The 19140-nt window shown below is 38.3% G+C and overlaps 1 non-coding gene across 1 annotated transcript; it reads left to right on the top strand.

The window, feature by feature from the left end:
* Positions 1-9586: 9586 nt before the first annotated feature.
* LOC118636842 lies at positions 9587-9716 on the top strand. The gene has a single exon (XR_004960811.1). It is a non-coding gene; the product is annotated as a small nucleolar RNA SNORA48 (small nucleolar RNA).
* Positions 9717-19140: the final 9424 nt, after the last annotated feature.

Genomic DNA, 19140 nt, shown 5'->3' on the forward strand with positions numbered 1-19140 from the left:
ACTAAATGTGTGTTATTAAGCAACAATAAAGACTCCTGGGAGAGTCTTCGTAATTCTCATTTTTAAATAACAGCCAAAGAAAACGAATAATTTCTAACAACTCAGAAATCCACTATCACTTTTTTATATACATATCTTTCAAATAAAAAGTTAATTGCACTCAATGTAATGAAGCTAGTTCTGGGGGAATCGTGATGGTGATTCCTCAATGACCTGTAGTGTGTCCCTAGGGCACTGGGGTTCAGTATGGGCTGATGCATTACTTTTGGCTTCTTGCTACTTTTAGATTTCTATTTGTGATGATAATAAAAGGAGAATAACCTAAAGTACTTTTGTCAGAATTCACTTGGATTATTGAAAATATTATGTGGAACCTCACAGAGGAGTTAGGGGAGAAAATAGGTTAAGGGCCACTGGTTGACCAGTTTCAAGTGCAATATGATTAAGTCTCTTAAGTCAGTGTTTCTTAATTTACCAGCAAAGTTCCTTTAAAGGCACGGGAATATAAACTCCACCATCAGCCCACCCACTGTAGTCTGGAGGCTTGGTTCAGATCAGACTCAGTATCTTCTGGGAAGGTTGCCCCAGAAGCAAACCTGGACACAAGGATTTGAGTGGTTTATTCAGGAGGTGATCCTAAGAAACACCAATGGGAGTGTGTGGAAAGTGAGCCAGGAAGGGAAGGAAGTCATTCCAGGGTACATTAATGAGCACATTACCTCTGTAGGCATGGGGCCCAATCCTACTGGGAAACTTTGGGAGACAGTGTAGAACATAAGTCAAAGTTTCCTTTCCCCTCCCCATGTCCTCACCCTTGCCCAAGGTCAAGGAAACTGGGGTATTTTTTTTTTATCCTCACCCGAGGACATTTTTCCATTTTTTACTCAGATAGAGCGGGAAGGAGAGAGAGGAAGAGAGAGAAACATCGATGTGAAAGGGACACATTGAGTGGCCGCCACCCACACGACCCAACCAGGTCCAACCAGGGCCAGGGACAAACTGCAGCCAAGGTACATGCCCTTAGCGGGAATCGAACCCGGGTCTCTGTGGACAGCAGGCTGACGCTCTAACCGCTGAGCCAAACCAGCCAGGGCGAAACTGGGGTATTTTAATTCCAACTTCCATTCATCGTTGGCTAAGGGCTATTCCCAGGATTGTTAACTGCCTGCTACTCTGACCAAGAGAAAGCCTTCGGGTGGAGAGTTGCAAGTGTTTGCAGTAAGACACCAATAGGCTTATACAAGAATGGTGAGTGTCAAGGGGACATGGATAGTACTGGAACAGTCAGCTGCACTCTGCAAGCATGAAATTTCTCTCAATCCTCATAATTTGTTATAAAAATCCACACTAACTTTGCATCTAATTCCATTATTATCTCCACGTTAAAGTGATGCTGTAGGACTATGAACCATGTTTATTCTGTGTCTTCAAGTACCCTGTCCCTGACATGCCTTTGAGAACCTAGGATGAACACATTCCAGTTTTGAGGAAATCAAGAGCAAAGATAATGAGCTTCTGGCTAAATTCATTTGGGTGTTGAGGAGGAGCAGGCAATCTCTACAAAACTGCTCTGCCCAAGCTTCACTAGGGAGTATACTGAGTCAATGTCTCCCACTTCGGTTTTCCATTTCCCACAAAAATTTCCAATTCTTCACTCACCCCCATGGTGTCTCAGTTTGGCTAGCCTCCCTCTGCTAGAAGTTGAGACTTCCTCTCTGTGGTACATGTAGGCTTAGCCAGCCAATTCTAGCCCATCTTCCAGCAGTTCTTCTACCTCAGTTCAGGTACCAGAGCATCTATCAGACTTGGCCCCAGACTCCAGTTCTGGCAATTGTCTCATTACCAAGACTCTGCCCAACATGTGCCCCTGATCTAATATCCAAGTTCTGCCTTCGTTCCTGTCTGAATTTCTATCTTGGGAACCGGCCTCATCCCCTAATCCCTTCTAGCACTAGGGCTTCATTTTATGCTAATCAGTCCTTGCTCTGGTTTGAATTGTGCCCCTCCCCACTAAAAAAATGAATGTTGAGTCCTGACCCTCATCAGAATGTGGCCTTATTTGAAACATAGGGTCTTTACACAGGTAATCAAGTTAAAATGAGTTCGTAAGGCAGGCTCTAATCCAGTATGACTGGTGTCCTTTTGAAAAGGGAAAATTTGGACACAGAGACAAGCATAGAGAAAAGATGATATAAAGAGACACAAGGAGATGGCAGCCTTGGAGAAAGGCCTGGAACAGATCTTTCCCCCATGGCTCTCAGGAGGAACCCTGCCAACACCTTGAGTCTGGACTTCTAGCCTCCAGAACTGTGAGGAAATAAGTTTCTGTTGTTTAAGCTGCCCAGTGTGTGGTGCTTTGTTTAGGCAGCCCTAGCAAACTAATACAATCCTGTTACAAAACTCCAGCAGGTTACCCTAATTGCCTGTCTGCCTGGATTCATACACTTCTCCCCTCCCTAGATTTCCTCTAAATGTATTCAAACTCATTCATTAGAACTTTCAGGTATCTCCCCTTAAACTCCTAGGGTTGATTGCTTGCCTAGAATACATGTTTTTACTACCCCCTTTGGATATTGTACTTTATCTGACAAACTTGATCTTCTCCTTTCCCAACACCCACTGCCCTGCCCCTTTTGGCAGGTGGGCCAAATCCAAGGTCCTAACCTGTCTTAATCTTCCCTCATACAATATTGACGAATGGGTCATACCATATTCTATCATAGAATATGTTCTTCCATACAACATTGACTATCATAGAATATTGGCTTTCTAGGCTCCTAGATATTATTGCCTACTCCCAGGGCTTTAGGTCCCTAAAATAAAGTTACTCATACTCATATGTTGACAAATTATAAGTTGCTTCCACCTCTCCTCTGTTTGGGGGACCTTCTCCTTTTTTATTATTTATATGAATTAATCAAGTAGACCTAAATCAATGTTGCTCTAAAATTAAGAGACAGTCTTGGTAGCAAGTATCATCATCAAAAAATCTCTATAGATATCAATGATTTTTTTCTGCAGCATGAGAGAGAGGATACATTTATTAAAATGCTCTAAGCCCAACTGATATGGCTCAGTGGTTGAGCATCGACCCATGCACCAAGAGGTTGCCAGTTCGATTCCAGGTCAGGGCACATGCCCAGGTTGTGAGCCCAATCCCCAGTGGGGAGCATGCAGGAGGCGAACAATTAATGTTTCTATCTCTCCCTCTCTTTCTTCTTTCTCTAAAATCAATAAAGAAAAATTATTTTTTAATTCTCTAAGAACATATCATTTGATACACACATAAGAAATAAAGAAAAAGTCAAACTGTGACTTCAATTGCCACTTTCTGAGCATACCACAGCAATGTTACTACTGTGTTTACACTTGATCATGTAATTTTGGGGTAGCCTAGAGATAGGCCCTTTCTTTGCTAAATAGGAAGGGGCACAACAGGCCATAGTGTACCATGGTTCCATCCTTGTATGTTTTCTTTCTTTTCTTTTTTTACCTTCTCACTAGTGTTCTTCTAAGATTTCTATGTGATACTACAAGAAGTAGGGTGCACATTATTTAATGGTTTTCATCTATAATACAATACACTAAGGCCAAATTATCTACCGCTTTTTACTGTCTCTTCCTAGAGTGTTCCATTGTACTCACTAATTCTGTTGGATAAAATGTTTTGAACTTACTGTACATTAAACAAGAAAATTTATTGTTTCTTAGCAGCCTGCTGAATTCTATGGTGAAGTATACTAATGGTTAAATTATAAGTTGCTTGAAATCATCACTTTAATCAGACTCTTGTTCTGAATGTTCTAAACTGTTTTTAAGTCATTCTTCAAATTTCTAATTGGGTGAAATAATAGCAACACACAATATAGAACCAAATGGAAGCTTAGATCATTAGTCTGACCCTCTTCTGATGTAGAGAATGAAACAAGCTCAGAGAAAGGAAATGGTTTACCCAAATTGCCAGAAGTAAGTAGTAGCAGGGCTCCAGAACCCAGTATTCTAATTCCTGAACAAATGATCTTGCTCTGCATATAGAGCACATACATCTGAACATAACCAACTTTAGGCAAAACTGTTATATTAATAAATTTATCTTCTAAACCCCATCCCCTGTGCCCTGAGCTTTTCCTTCCCTCTTGATAATACTTAAATTTTCCTTTCCCTATTCCCCTTTCCAACTCCTATCAGAGATTTCTTGACCTAGGTTTTGAACTCAGGAGCTTCTCTTTGGTGTTTTGGGTGGCACCTAATTAATTTAATCAAGTCACATGATAGTAAGTATCATATGGCTTCATGTTAAGCCATATGGATTCCCATAACTATATGGCCAAGTTCATGGGATAATTCAAGCCATGGATTAAATATTATGATTTGTCTTTACAACCCATCCAATTATCTGAAGAAATTGGTGGTGGAAAAGAATGATCAAATGTCTGCCCCTTCAGATCCACTCTCCATCCCTCTTGACCCAGTTATGTGCTCCTTGAGGCTGACTTGTATGGACAACATCACTGAGCTACTTTGTCTTCTGGCTTCCAGTTGGATTTGAAGAATGGGGAGCATCAACAGGAGATCAGAGGGCAGGAGGAACAGGAAGTAGGGATATTGACGCCCTCAACTCTGTCTTTACAAAATCTCTATAGGTTGGCTGCATCCCTCTGCTAAAGGCCACAGCCACTTTCAGACAGCCCAGGCGATACAACTGGGTGCCTATAGCCACTCCCTCTCCTTGTTCCTCCAGGCCTAGAAGTGGTAACACCTCAATAATACTACTTCCAGGGTAATGCACTATCCCTTCCTGGTTTCTCTAACCCCTGTGGATGCTTTCGTAAGTAGCCCATTTATCAAACCCTCTACAGTTACCCAGTTTGAATGTGCCATCTGTGTCCAGGCAAGACCCTGACAGTCAAACAGGACATTAAATAATTTGACTAAGAAACTTAAATATTTTTATATTATCACAAGCATGGGTATATTAAAAAGCAAAATACAAAACATAAATGTATTGTTCTCTACTAAAGGGCATCTCTGTGGAAAATTTAAGGGAGTGTTGGCAAATGTAATTCTCCTTCCTTAGGGAAAATTTGTGATAACCAGAAGGCAACTAGAACGTTTGCATTGCCACTTCTTTTCTGGTCTTTGGCTCATAGTGAAAGAGGAAAAGGAAAGGAAAAAAATGAAAAGAATTTCATGGCAGCAATTCACCTTACAAAAGTGTTTTTAAATTATGCCTTGAGCTCAGAATACTTACTTTCCTTTTCTAAAAAAAAAAAATCTGGTATTCACATTTAAAATATTTTCCTTTTTACATTTCTACTCAGAAATGTAATTTTACAAAAAGGCATAAATGTGATCATATCGTACACATTTCGATTTTTGATGCAGTCTTTTTTTCCTTCTTTTCCCATTCAGCTTTGTTTCCCTCTCCCCATTTCTTGCCACCCCCCCCCGGCATATATTCCAGCATATACCCCCCTCCAAATAATCCATAATAGCAACTTAGTGTCTACTCAGTACATATTTTCTTCAAACTCATATTTTATACACACACTGCATATATATTGATCATTGTTTTAGAAAGAAGAGGTTATATTATACATGATTGTCTGCATCTTGCTTTTCTCATTCAGAAATACCATTCAGAAATATCCAAGGAAACTGGAATGCCTCTCATTCTTTTTTTTTTTTTTTTTTTTTTTTTTAAGCTGATGGCACAATATTCCATTGGATGGCTATATCATAATCTATTCAACCATTACCTATTGATGAGCATTTACTTTGATAACCATCTTCTGCCACTACAAGCAATGTGTGGTGTAGTGTATATGTGCGTGTGTTCATAATTGTTGTTCTTAATTTCTATGAGTTGGATGCCCTGAAAAGGGATGACTAGGTCAAGTGGCATGGATATTTTTAGTTTTAATAGATGCTGCCAGATTGTTTTGCAAAAAGCTGTAGTAGGTCAGATTTCATACAGCAATGAATGAGAGTTCCCTTTTCCCTGCATTCAATTATCAAAAAGAATTATATACTTTTAAGTTTTGTGCCTGTTTCTTGAGAAGTATCTTATTATTACCTTAATTTGCCTTTCCCTTTGCTAAGAGCATATTTTCAAGTGTTGTTAACCATCTGGATTGGCACTTTAGCCTACTTTTTCTATTGTTAGAGAAATTATATGTATAAAAGAGAAATATAGAAAGCTTAGGACATATAACTACAATTTTTAGATACTTATATTCAACCTACCTATTCTACAAAGAATATTGTTGAAACATATATACTGTAAGCTGATCTACATTTTTAAATGTTTTTCAGTTGTTCAATAAAAATATGGGCTCCTTTAAGAACATAGGTCAATAAATTATTTCCAAGAGTGACTTCTGAAATAATTGCCTCTTTAAATGTGTTGCCCATTTTTACATTGAATTAAAAGGTTTTGTAATGAAATATATTATGTATGTCTACTGTTGCTAATTTTTTCCAAATATATGGTTTTTTCTGTAAAAGTTATAGACAGTTTTTTAAAGTCAAATATACCCGAGCCCAGTTTTACTTAAAAAGGTCTAACTAACCCACCCCACCTGCTACATGTAGTTTCCTAGATTTTCTAACAGGATGTTTATTATTTTATTTTTAATATGTAAGAGTTTAACACATCTGAAATTTATTTGTCAGTACAATATATAAGGTCCAATATTATTTTCTCCCAGATGCACAGGCCAGTTAAGCCTACCCCATGTATGAAATAGTCCATCTTTCTCCCACACTCTCCCTTCTCTTCTTTCAGTGCTCCTTTCTCTCCCACAAATTCCTCTTTCAAACATTTCTCCATTTTCTCCCACGATTTTCTGTTTTTCCCACAGTTCTATGTCTCTCTCATAATCCTCTGTTCTCAAAATTCCCTCTCACATAATTCCTTGTTTCTCTTGCAATTCTCTATTCCCTCCTGCAATTACTGATAATTACTAAACTCTTATATACGTTGGAATCTTTTTCTGAACTCTCTATATTTTCCCATTAAACCATTTGTCTATTCTTAATCAATTACCATGTTAATTGGGCCTTATAATATTTTCCCTCATCTGGCAAAACATTGCCCTTTCTATTCTGATTCAAAAAAGAAAAAAACACCTTGATTCTTCTCAGACATTTAGTCTTCCACCTAAGAAATAAAGGATATTTTATTTAGTATTATAAAAACATACAAAAATCCACCTATTGGCATTCTAACTAGAATTAATTGAATCAATATATTAATTTAAAGAAAGTCAAGTTTTTATATTGTCTCCTCCAAGATGAGAAGTGTCTTTTTATTTGGTCGAATCTTGTTTCATGACCTTCAATTCACATTTATAAGCTTTTTATGGCAGTTCTGAATCTTTCTTATTAGCTTTCTCTTATGAATCTTGTGTGTTTTTTCCAATAATATAAATGGGATAAATTTTTTCGATTTCCTTTTGAGGCACTTATTGCTAGAAAAGAGAAAAATGATTGATTTTTAAAATATATATCTATTTATTTTCACATGAGTGAATTACAGGAGTACATTATGTAGAGAGCTAGGGAATAGCCCTCCAGGTGGAAGGAACATTAAGAGCACAGACATGCTTAATGAGGAGGGGACATGTTTAATGAGGCAATAAATAATAAAAAGATCGCCATGGCTGTAGGCAATGGGCAAGGGGAATAGTGGTATAAGGCACAGTCAGAGAAGTACTTGGGCAAGATTACATAGTGCCTTATGGGCTGCATTGGGTTATCTATTGCTATGTAACAAATTACCTCAAAATTAGCTACTTAGAACAACAATAAATATTTATTATTTCATAGTCTCTTTGGGTCAAAGATTTGTCAGTCATCTAGCTGAGAGGCTTGGGCTCCTGGTCTCTCTTGAGGTTGCCATCAAGATGTCAGCTAGTCATCTGAAGGTTTGACTGGGGCTGGATAACCCACTCCTAAGACAGTTTACTCACAAGAACACTGCAGACACTTTTTTATTTCGACCAATTCAATTAGTACTTAATGCCTGAAGTAAAACCCTAAAATGTGTGCACAGTCACCTTTCTCTGAATATATTTCCTTGGCTCCTATGCTAATTTCAAAAGACGTGTTTTGAATATGAACCCATCTAAATGTCAGACCCTGGCTACAAATGTTACAACCATGTACATTTCTAAAGCCTGTAAGTGTTCTCTTTTGGAAACACAATAGCATTTATGAGATCAAGAGGACAGTAAGAAAAGAATCATGAGTATTTTAAAGCAGGAAATATAAGGGGCCTTGAGATTTTGACAGAATCTCTTTGATGAAATACTGTGTGTAGCTCCTAGTCTATTGCAAACATAATAAAAAGCAATATCTCTCAGCATGGAGACTCTGTAACAGCTACCTACTTATAAAGAGAGTCCTCATGTAAATAAAACGGGAGCAGACTTGGTTGGAGAGAATTACTTTATCCTCAAAGAGCTTAGTCTCTCCTGTCAGAATTAGGTTACAAGTTTAGTCTTAGGCTATGACCCTACAAATTACATAAGTTGTTCCATATTTTTTTCTTTTCATTTTATTAAATTTATTCTCAAAGGAAATGGAGTTGCTTTCAATAGTCAGCTTCCTACGGACCTTCTCTTGGTCAAACCTGCTGGACCTGGCCACTAATAAAGAGCTCCAGACCCAAGAGGTAAAGGCAAACGCCAGGAACTACACGAATAGTGAGTGAATCAGTCAAAAGTCAGAGAGAAGGCAATGTCTCTGATGAACATTAACAAAATTCAAGAAAATATTCAGGATCTATCCAGCAGAACAGATGCCAAGAAAAAAAATGTATAAGTGCAATGAAAAGGATATCTAGAAATTCCCAATTGACTGCAGCTCTTATAATCATCCAATTTCTTTTCTCTATAATTCCACCCTTATCTGCTTGACCTTCTGATAAATAAGATGTTTCTAGGTATACCAGGAAGGGAGTACCTTGGAGAGAAGACTCTGTGGCTCAAGGCACTAGAAATGTCTACACTCTTGCATAAATTAATAAAAATTTCATCTGGTTCACAAACTGGACTCCTATAAATTTTATTTTATGGTTTGCTGGGACCTGATTGCTTCCTAGAGCAGGAGGAAATAAAGTGGCATGCTATTGTTTCTTTTCTCTCTCATTTTATATGCAAAAGGAAAATCAATACGTTAATGTTAAAAGCACTTAAAACTTTTTTAAAATCTTGATAAATATGGATGGAGAAGTCTGAAATGGGAAAAAGTCTCAATCGTAAGACACTGCTAAAGAAACAAAGTTTTATTTCATACATATATACAATAATCCAACCTGCTAACCAACTTTTATAAATATGAGATATGTTGAATTTACTTTATTTAGTAGATGATTCATGTCTAATTAGCCAAAACCATGTTATCACAAACAATTACACCAATGCGAGAGTTCCTCACCCTTAGTAAATTCCCTGATATTAAAGAGACATTTTCATCTGTATCTGTATGCTGTAAGTGGTACTCTCTCTGCTGCAACTGAATAAAACTCAAAATAAACTCATTCAAGCAGAAAGAGGAAGTTGGGATAAGGATTTCTCACAGATGTCCCTGACCTGGGTAGAGTTGCACCTGGTTTGGTGGTGCTTGTCTCATATCAGCCAGGGTAACTCCTTGTTTATCCCATCTAAGCTTTTGGTCTGTGTCCATACCTAGTTCATGCTCTGGACACATGGGAAGAAAAGATTTCCCAGAATCCAAAGCCAGAAATGTGACCAGCTGAGCCTCAGAAACCACTAGAATAAGAGACATAGTTGGTGAATTCTATCATACTTCTCTCTGCTCACTGGCTTTATCCTTCTCCCTTGCTGCAAACTGACTGTCTCCATGTGATGGAAAACATGGCTAACAATGACTTCAGAGCTTTACATCTTACTTTTTCAAGTATCTGATGACAGACTTTTTCTCCTTTTCTGTTCTAAAAGGTTGGGTTTAGACTTTGATTAAAATAACTTGGGTCAGGTAGGTGATCATTTACTGACCAATCATATGTAAAGGCCAAGAAGAAAGGACCCAAGGAGATTATATATATATATATATATATATATATATATATATATAGAGAGAGAGAGAGAGAGAGAGAGAGAGAGAGAGAGAGAGACATACGTACTATCTTGAGTTTACTTATTTTCTGGGGATAGATCCATAAATTTCTTCAAATTCTCTAGGGATCCTGACTTCAAAGTGTTTATGAACTACTGCCTTAGTATAACATATGTCTTTTAACATTCTCCCACACCAGGGCAAACAAACATATACTCCCTCTCAATATTCTATACTACATTATTACTTAAACTTTCTTAAGGCTTATATAAAATGAATACAATAAAACCCGCAAATTCTAAATGATTAAAATCAAATTAGCAACTTCATTATTCCAGAAAGACACATTTCATAGGCAATCCCTTGGCACTGTTTGACTGTTTTTTCTAGTGATGTATTATCAATTTACTCTAATGGGAGGCACCAGTCATATTAGAGGAGAATCATTGTTGTGCATGTGATCTTTGATTAAGGTTTGGCAATGATAGTTCCAAGATTTATACTAGTAAGAAATGGAGCATAAACCATTTTGGATTCAGAACCAAAACTCAGCTAGAGAAGCTCTTGCCTCTGTCCCTGATTACTCTTAATATATTTTATAGTTAAGGATTTCTCTCAATTCCTGAGCCTACTTCTGGAAACTACATCTACTCTCATGACCTCCTTATTCAGCTTTTATTATATAGTCCACAAAAAAGTATGTCTTATTGATAAACTTGGCACACACAGTTAATAAAATAGGTAGTTTTCTGTACTAACCTAAACTCATGTCTAAACAATGTTCAAGTTAGGGTAGATTATATTGTATATGACTATACCAGCTGTGAAGCATTATCTTATAATCCAGCTGTATTAGCCCAATTTAATGTCCTCAGAAACAGAGACAAAATTCTGATATTTTTCAAGTATATTGCTAAGGAATCAGTAGATATGGAAGAAACCTCCTTTTTCACCAAATATTCAAGTCAATTTGCTAAAAGATTATTTATTTGTGATTGGTAATACCTGTTATATTATAACTAAAGTCTATGGGAAAATAAGAATCAGGTTACAAACTGTTTTGATAGATGTGTATCCTTAAATAGGCAACATGGAATAGGAAAGAGATCTGAAGTGAATTGGATTTTAGACCTGTTTTAACCTCCATTCTACTTTCATGACCTGGTTATATATTTTAACCTCTTTGGTCATCAGCTGTCAATGAGAGTGGTTACCTCCAACTGAGCCATCTTTCAGCTGTAACATCCTAAAATCTTATTTCTATCTATAGTTATATTAGATCTGGTAGGAAATAACAAGGATCCAATATAACTGTGGTTAAAACAAGGTAAAAATTTATTTCTCTCTCACAAAAAAATTGAGAAGCAAGCAATACAGGGATGGTATAGCAGCATTACTTCACAAAGTCCTTAAGAACCCAAGTTCCTTACAACCCTAGGATAAGGCCCTCATCCTTGTGATCTGAAATAGTGACCAGAGCTCCAGGCACCATAATTGTGCCTTAGGCAGCAAGGTGAAAAGGGGGGAAATAGGGTAGGAGGCAAAAAGCACACACCGGCCATTTTTTTCCTCTTTAAACTTATCTTTATTGTTGAATGTCTCACAAATGTCCCCCATTTTTCCCCCATCAACCCCCTCCTCCCCATTTCTGCCACCCTCCTGCCTTCCCCACACTATTGTCTATGTCCATTGGTTATATATGCATATAAGTTCTTTGGTTTATCTCTGCCCATCCCACCTTCCCCCGTCCCTTTGAGGTTCCTCAGTCTAATAACCAATTTGTACTTCTTAATTCCTTCAACTTTTTCACCCATCACCCCAACCCCTCCCATTTGGCAACCAACAAAAAGTTCTCTGTATCTATGAGTCTGTTTCTGTTCTGCTTGTTCATTTTGTTTGTAGGTTCAATTGTTGGTAGATACGTATTTATTGTCATTTTATTGTTCATATTTTTGTTCTTCTTCTTCAAGAAGACCCTTCAACATTTCATATAATACTGGTTTGGTGGTGATAAACTCCTTTAGCTTTTTCTTATCTGGAAAACTCTTTATATCCATCAATTCTAAATGATAGCTTTGTAGGATAGAGTAATCTAGGTTGCAGGTTGTTGCTTTTCACCACTTTAAATATCTCTTGCCACTCCTTTCTGGCCTGCAAAGTTTCTTTTGAGAAATTGGCTGACAGTCTTATGGGAGCTCCTTTGTAGGTAATGAACTGTTTTTCTCTTGCTGCTTTTAAGATTCTCTCTGTGTCTTTAACTTTTTGCATTTTGATGATGATGTGTTTTGGTATGGACCTCTTTGGGTTCACCTTATTTGGGACTCTCTGTGCTTCCTGGACTTGTATGTCTGTTTCCTTCACCAAGTTAGGGAAGTTTTCTGTCATTATTTTTTCAAATAGGTTTTCAATGTCTTGCACGCTCTCTTCTCCTTCTGGCACCCCCATGATGTGAATGTTGGTACACTTAAGTTGTCCCAGAAGCTCCTTACACTATCCTCATTTTTTTGGATTCTTTGTTCTGTGGTTTTTGCTTCCTTATATTCCAAATCAATGGTTTGCTTCTTGGCTTCACCTACTCTACTATTGATTCCCTGTAAATTATTCTTTATTTCAGTTGTGCATCCTTCATTTCTGACTGGTCCTTTTTTATGCTTTTGAGGTCCTCACTAAGTTCCTTGAAATTCTCACTAAGTTTATTGAGCATCCTTATAAACAGTGTTTTGAGTTCTGCATCTGTGAGATTGCTCATCTCCATTTTGTTTAGTTCTTTTCCTGGAGTTTTGTTCTTTTCTTTCATTTGGGACATGTTTTTTTGTCTCCTCATTTTAGCTGCCTCCCTGTGTTTGTTTCTATGTATTAGGTAGAGTTGCTGTGTCTCCTAGGATTCATAGGGTGGCCTATTGTAGTAGGTGTCCAATAGGGTCCAGTGGCACAGCCTCCCTGACCACCCCAGCTGGGCCCCCAAGGTGCACCTCTCCTAAGGATTGTCAACCCTTCTGTTATAATTGAGTCTTGATTGCTGTTGATCGTCAACGGGAAGGATTTACTCAGACTGATCAGCTACAAGGACTGGCTGTGTCCACTGACCACTGACCTCTGACTACCTTGAAAAATCGGCTGTTCAGGGACCACTACACAGAGCAAGACTTACTTCAGCAGGGCTCTGGTACCCACTGAGTCCACTTCTTGAGTGTGTGGCTTGTGGAGGTGGTTGGGTTGTGGTGCTTCGCCATTGTCTGAAGCTGTCCATTGGGTATACTGGCTCTGGAGCAAAGTCAGTCACTGCCTGTGTTCTACCCGGGGCCAGCAGGCATAAGCTACAAAGCTATCTGCTAATGGCTGCTTCTGGTGGTGGTCTTGGAGGTTCCCAGGCAAAGCCAAGCTGTGAACCAAGGCTGGCTGCTTCTAGTGCCAGGCCTGGGGCCAGTTAGCTAGAGGTATGGAGCTTATTGAGGCCAGATGCTGCTTGTTTGAGAGAATTTAGGAAAATCTGAAGCAGGAGCCAAGACAGGCCAATCCTATGGTAAAGCCACTGGAAACAGCTTGGGTGGGCCTGAAAGTTGGGTGGGGTAGGGCCTCAGGGAATTACAAGGGTGAGGCAAACAGTGTGAGCCAGGTTGCTGGAGTCCCAGATATGGCGGCCATCTGCCTGCCTTGTGGGGGAAGGGATCACCAAAGGAACAATGGCCTCCCCCAGCATATCTGTCTGAGAGAAAGCTGCCTCTCCCAGATGCCAAACAACTCAGTTCTTCCCTGTATGTCTCTAGTGACTTTCAAGCTGCCTTCCCCATGCTGGAACCTGGAGGGAGGGAGTCCAAGTAAGTCTGTGCTCGGGCCCTTTAAGAGGAACTGCCTGGACTCTAGAAGCCTCAGCCTCTCTCAGCCTCAATTCTCGCTGGTTTTTACAGCCAGAAGTTATGGAGACTTCTCTTCTTGGCACTGAAACCCTGAGCTGGGGAGCCTGGCGTGGAATAGGGACCCTTCATTCCTCAGAGAGTACCTTTACAGCTGAGGTTTCCCTCCTGATTTTTATCCTTCACACATGGGTGTGGGACCAGCCTGTCTGCACATCCACTCTTCTTACCAGTCTCAATGTGGCTTCTTCTTTAATTTTGTAGTTGTAGGACATCCATTCAGCTCGATTTCAGGTGGTTTTGAATCATACCGGCCATCTTTTAAGGAAGATTCTGGGAAACTGCCACGCACCATTTCTGCTAATTTTCCTTTGGTCACACTAAGTTGCAAGGGAAACTGGGAGATATAGTCTTCATTTTGGGTGGCCACATTTCCAACTACAGATGGAGAGTGGTTATTGGGGAACACCTTGCAGTATCAGTCACATACATCATCTAAAAAAGTCAACACTTTTAAAAGATCAACAGGAAATCTCACTCAATATTTAGCAATAGAGTTATCTATTTCCATAGGATTTAAGACCTTTTCTATTTCAATTTCCTTTTAAAATTTTTTTTCTTTATTGATTTTATAAAGAGAGGAGGGGCGAGGGAGAGAGAGCTAGAAACATCAATGAGAGAGAACATTGATTGGCCGCTTCCTGCATGCCCCCCACTGGGGATTTGGCCCACAACCTGGGCATGTGTCCTGACCAGGAACCGAACTGGTGACCTCCTGGTGCATGGGTCAATGCTCAACCACTGAGCCACACCAGCCGGGCCCATTTCAATTCCCTTTAACAAACATTTCATTGTTTCCTTTTGTCAGTCACCGTGCCAAGCTCTGGGGACATAAAAATAAATAAAGCAGGCTTAGTCCCTGTTCTCCTAGGGCCTACATTGGAATGGGGAAGATCATAAACAAGTAATTATAAGTGTGAAAATTGTTGCATAAGCAGAAGAGCTGGGTGCTTTTATATTTGTGACAATGTATCCACCAAGTTTTCTAGACTGTCTGGACAGTGGAATAACATTATATCTATTTACCCATATTTGTCACAGAGACCAAAAAGGAGTTTTCTAAGACATGAACATATTATCCTCTTTCCTGCTCTTTCTAGCAATGCTGGGAAGTGGTCTGAGTTAGCAATTTTTCATGGAACTCTGATGAATTACTGGCCAGTTTTCATCATGAGAGTCCAACAAGTTAAAATCTGTGTTCATCTTAACATCTAAGAATTGAGCAATAATAGTTCCAGAGATATTTAAGAATGGGTTTCCTTGACTTTATATTTGTGAAAGGAAGCTTTGTGAAAATTGCATTAAGAACTTTACAATTGATTTGGACATACTTGGGGAAATTATATTGTATTGAGAATCCTTCTTTGTTAAATATTATTTAATCAGGCTTTGCTATTTCTGTTTTTGCTTTCTTTTAATATAATTTTCTTGAAATCTCATCAAATGTATATTTTCCATTAATCACTCACTACAAAGCAAGCTGTCTGCTACCTACAGTATTCATGTAATCTCACACATGTATACACATATATGCATGAACATTTTATAGTTGCTCAATACCTATAATGTATTCAAAGAATAGAAAAGCTACCCTTAAAAAATAAAACAGCCAGTTTGACAGAGTTGTATAGATAGAAATGTGTTAAATACTTAAGTATGGAGTATAATTTTTTTAATAATGAAGGAAGTTTATTACAATGTTCTTCATATCACTTCCCTTCAGACAGGCTACTGACTATCTTTGGAAAAATTCTTCTTTCTTTCCCATTAAGTCATCAAAGGTAACATGGGTGTAGAAAGCATTTAACCACTGTACCAGGTTAAATAGAGCCCCCCAAAAAATACATGCCTACCTGGCCCCTCAAAATGTGACCTTACTTGGAAATAGGGTCTTTGCATATGCATTTAGTTAAGATGAAGTCATACTGGATTAGGAAGATCCCCCTAATTCAATAATTGGTGATCTTATAAGACCATATGAGGACACAGAGACACACAGTGGAAAACACCATGTTAAGACAGAGGTATTATTGGAGGGGGGCATTTACAAGCCCAGGCACACCAAGGATTGCCGGCAGCCAGCAGAAGCTAGGAAAGTAGCATGAAACAGATTCTTTCTAGAACCTCCAGAAGAAACCAATCCTGCCAACAACCGATTTTGGACTTCCAGCCAACAGAACTACGAGAGAATAGATTTCTTTTGTTTACATATGACAGCTGGAACTATTGTGGTCATCTTGCAACTGTGATGCAACAATCCTAAGGCCCAAGCCAGTTCTCTGAGAAAGGCAGAGTAAAAAAAATGAAAAGAGCCTGGGCCTTTAATAACATTTTCAGTCACTAAATTAATTAACTATGCATTCTACCCTTAGTCCTCTTGTTATATAAGATAACAAAGTCCCTTATTCCTTAAGCTCATTTTGGTTGAGTCTTTAGCTCTTTGCAATAAAAAAACAACAACAACTGATAAGCCATTCCTGGTATAAATACCAAAGGGCAATATTTAGCTTCACTTTATGTTAACTAGACTTTTTTGCATTACTCTAAAAGCTTAACCACTGGGATAAAAGATCAATAGAATTGAAACTGCATGAGAAGGGGAAAATCTCTCATACAATGTAACTTGAAGAGAGAAAAGATTATTCATCTTCAGTCAAATGTTTTTGTGCAGATAACAATGACATCAGTGGTCTTGAATTATTTAATACTTTGTTCCACAGTGTCATTTATGAGCAATGTCTTTTGCAGTTCAAGATTAGAAGCATTTTAACTTTACATTTCATTTACCTTGGTCACATAGTTTTCAATTATACATTTTCCATGCTGGCCATGCTTCAATTCCTCATTTTAATTTATTAAAACTCTTTGTTGAACCTGAGAAAAATACAACAGAATACAACAAAATACAAAAGTAGAAAAAAATGGAAATAAATAAACAATCACCCCAAAATAAATAACCCACAATTTAAAATATTGGTCTTGCTTTACAAAAAGTCAATAAAGCAAGTAAAAAGAGCTTAAAATGACCAGCAAACTGTGGCAGCAAAATTTGTGAATAATTCCATGAGATGAAAAATATGTTAAAAAGTATTTCTCTCTGGGGTGAAGGTGTTATGACATTAATGGACTTGGTGAATGAGTTTAGATGCTGAGTAGAAGCCGGAAATAGTAACAGGGAAAGGCATAGTTCAGTATCAAGAGCTGTAAGACTGGAAAGAACAAGTAAAACAGAACCCAGGAGGAAGATGAGATCATAAAAGCAGTCTGTTTGAGGTTCGGGTCTGAGATTTGTATAATTAAAGTGAAAACTTTTCCATTTCAGGGACTGGAATTATGTTGAAATGAATTTTGATAAAACTCACCATTCAAACTTTATGAGTATGAGCCCATAATTGCTACCTATTCATTATATAGAATGTACCCACAGAATTCTGCTGGCTGAATTAGTCATGACTCATTGGTATGTTTTTAGAACTTTTAGATATATTGGTTGCCTGAACATTTCAGGCAGTGTTGTTCAAACGTACCACAATCAGAATACTTCAGTAGTTTTCTCCATTTCTAATTAAACACTAAAACATTACAAACCACTTAAAACATTTCATAAAATAGATTTCTGTAAATTATGTTTTATTTATTCTAAAAGAATTTGACAATAGCTTAACTAAGACAGTGTTGGCAGTTTTTAATGTTAATGATACTCCCTTTCAATAGAAATAAATATTGACTCGGTTATTTATTTATTCACACAACATTTATCAGCATCCCTCTGTGCAAAAAGCCCTGCAGTAGGACATGGGGGGAATAGTCAGATGAATCAGGCAGGGATTCTGCCTGTTCTAATATCACAGTTAATTTGGGAGGCTAAAACACATAAGTAAATGACTATAACATGAAATAGGAAGTGGTAAATGCTAAAAGAGATGTGGACATAAAATTCAAGGATAGTGAGAGTATATTGCCACCAGAGACATACAGGAAAGGCTTTGTGAGGAAAGAGCACTGATGCTGAATTCATTCCATCTTTCAAGAAAAAATTTACTAGAAAGGTCCCAGCCTTCACAGAAGTTACAATCCAACAGGGAAGGCAGACAATGAGCAAATAAAGACTTGAGAGTGGCGTGCTCCAGGGAAAGGGAAAGAGCTTGGCAAAATCAAGAAATAGAAATAGGGCACCTAACATGGAGGGACCTGGAGAGTATTATGCTAAGTGAAATAAGCCAGTTGGAGAAAGACAAATATCACATGATCGCACTTATTTGTGAAATATAATGAACAAAATAAGCTGCTGAACAAAACAGACCCAGAGATATTGAATTAGGGATCAGACTGACAAACCTCAGAGGAGGTGAGGGGTGAGGGTGGGGGTGGGAATAGATAAACCAAAGAATTTATATGCATAACCAATGGACACAGACAACAATACTGTGAAAGAAGGGGCAGGAGCAGGGAGGAGGGTGTTGATGAGGGAAAAAAGAGAATCAACTGTAACAAAAATAAATTTAAAAAAGAAATAGGTGGTCTACCGCCATACCACCCTGAATGTGCCTTATCTTGTCTGATCTCAGAAGCTAAGCAAGGTTGGGCCTGGTTAGTACTAGGACGGGAGAAATAAGAGCAATGTGATCAGAGTGTAATGAGAAAACAGGAGAGTTATAGGAGATGAAGCCAAAGGGGTAGATGGGGTTCAGATCATGTAAGACCATGCAGGCCATAGGAAAGAGTTTGGATTTTACTCTAAGTACTTTGGGAAGCCACTAAAGGGTAGAGTAGGAAAGTAACATAATCTGGTTTGCATTTTTAAGAGACCACTGTGGCTGCAGGGTAGAGAAGAGATTGTAGGGAGGTAAGAGTGGGAGCAGGACCACCTCTCAGAAAGCAACTAGAAGAGTTCAGGTAAGAGATCATGGTGATGTAAATACTATTGGTAGCCAGGGGGCTAGAGAGAAGTGGATAGGTCTGAGATCTATTGTGAAAATAGAGCCAAAAATACTTCCTGATAAATTGCACATGGAATGTAAGGGGAGTAGAGGATTTAAAGATGACTCCTAGGCTTTTCGCTTATGAATGGCAGTGACATTTAATGAAACTGAGAAGGCCTTCAGAGGGAGTGAGGCTGAGGAGAGAGATAAACAAGAATTCT

The sequence above is a fragment of the Molossus molossus genome, unplaced genomic scaffold, assembly GCF_014108415.1.
Source record: "Molossus molossus isolate mMolMol1 unplaced genomic scaffold, mMolMol1.p scaffold_m16_p_2, whole genome shotgun sequence".
NCBI lineage: Eukaryota > Metazoa > Chordata > Mammalia > Chiroptera > Molossidae > Molossus > Molossus molossus.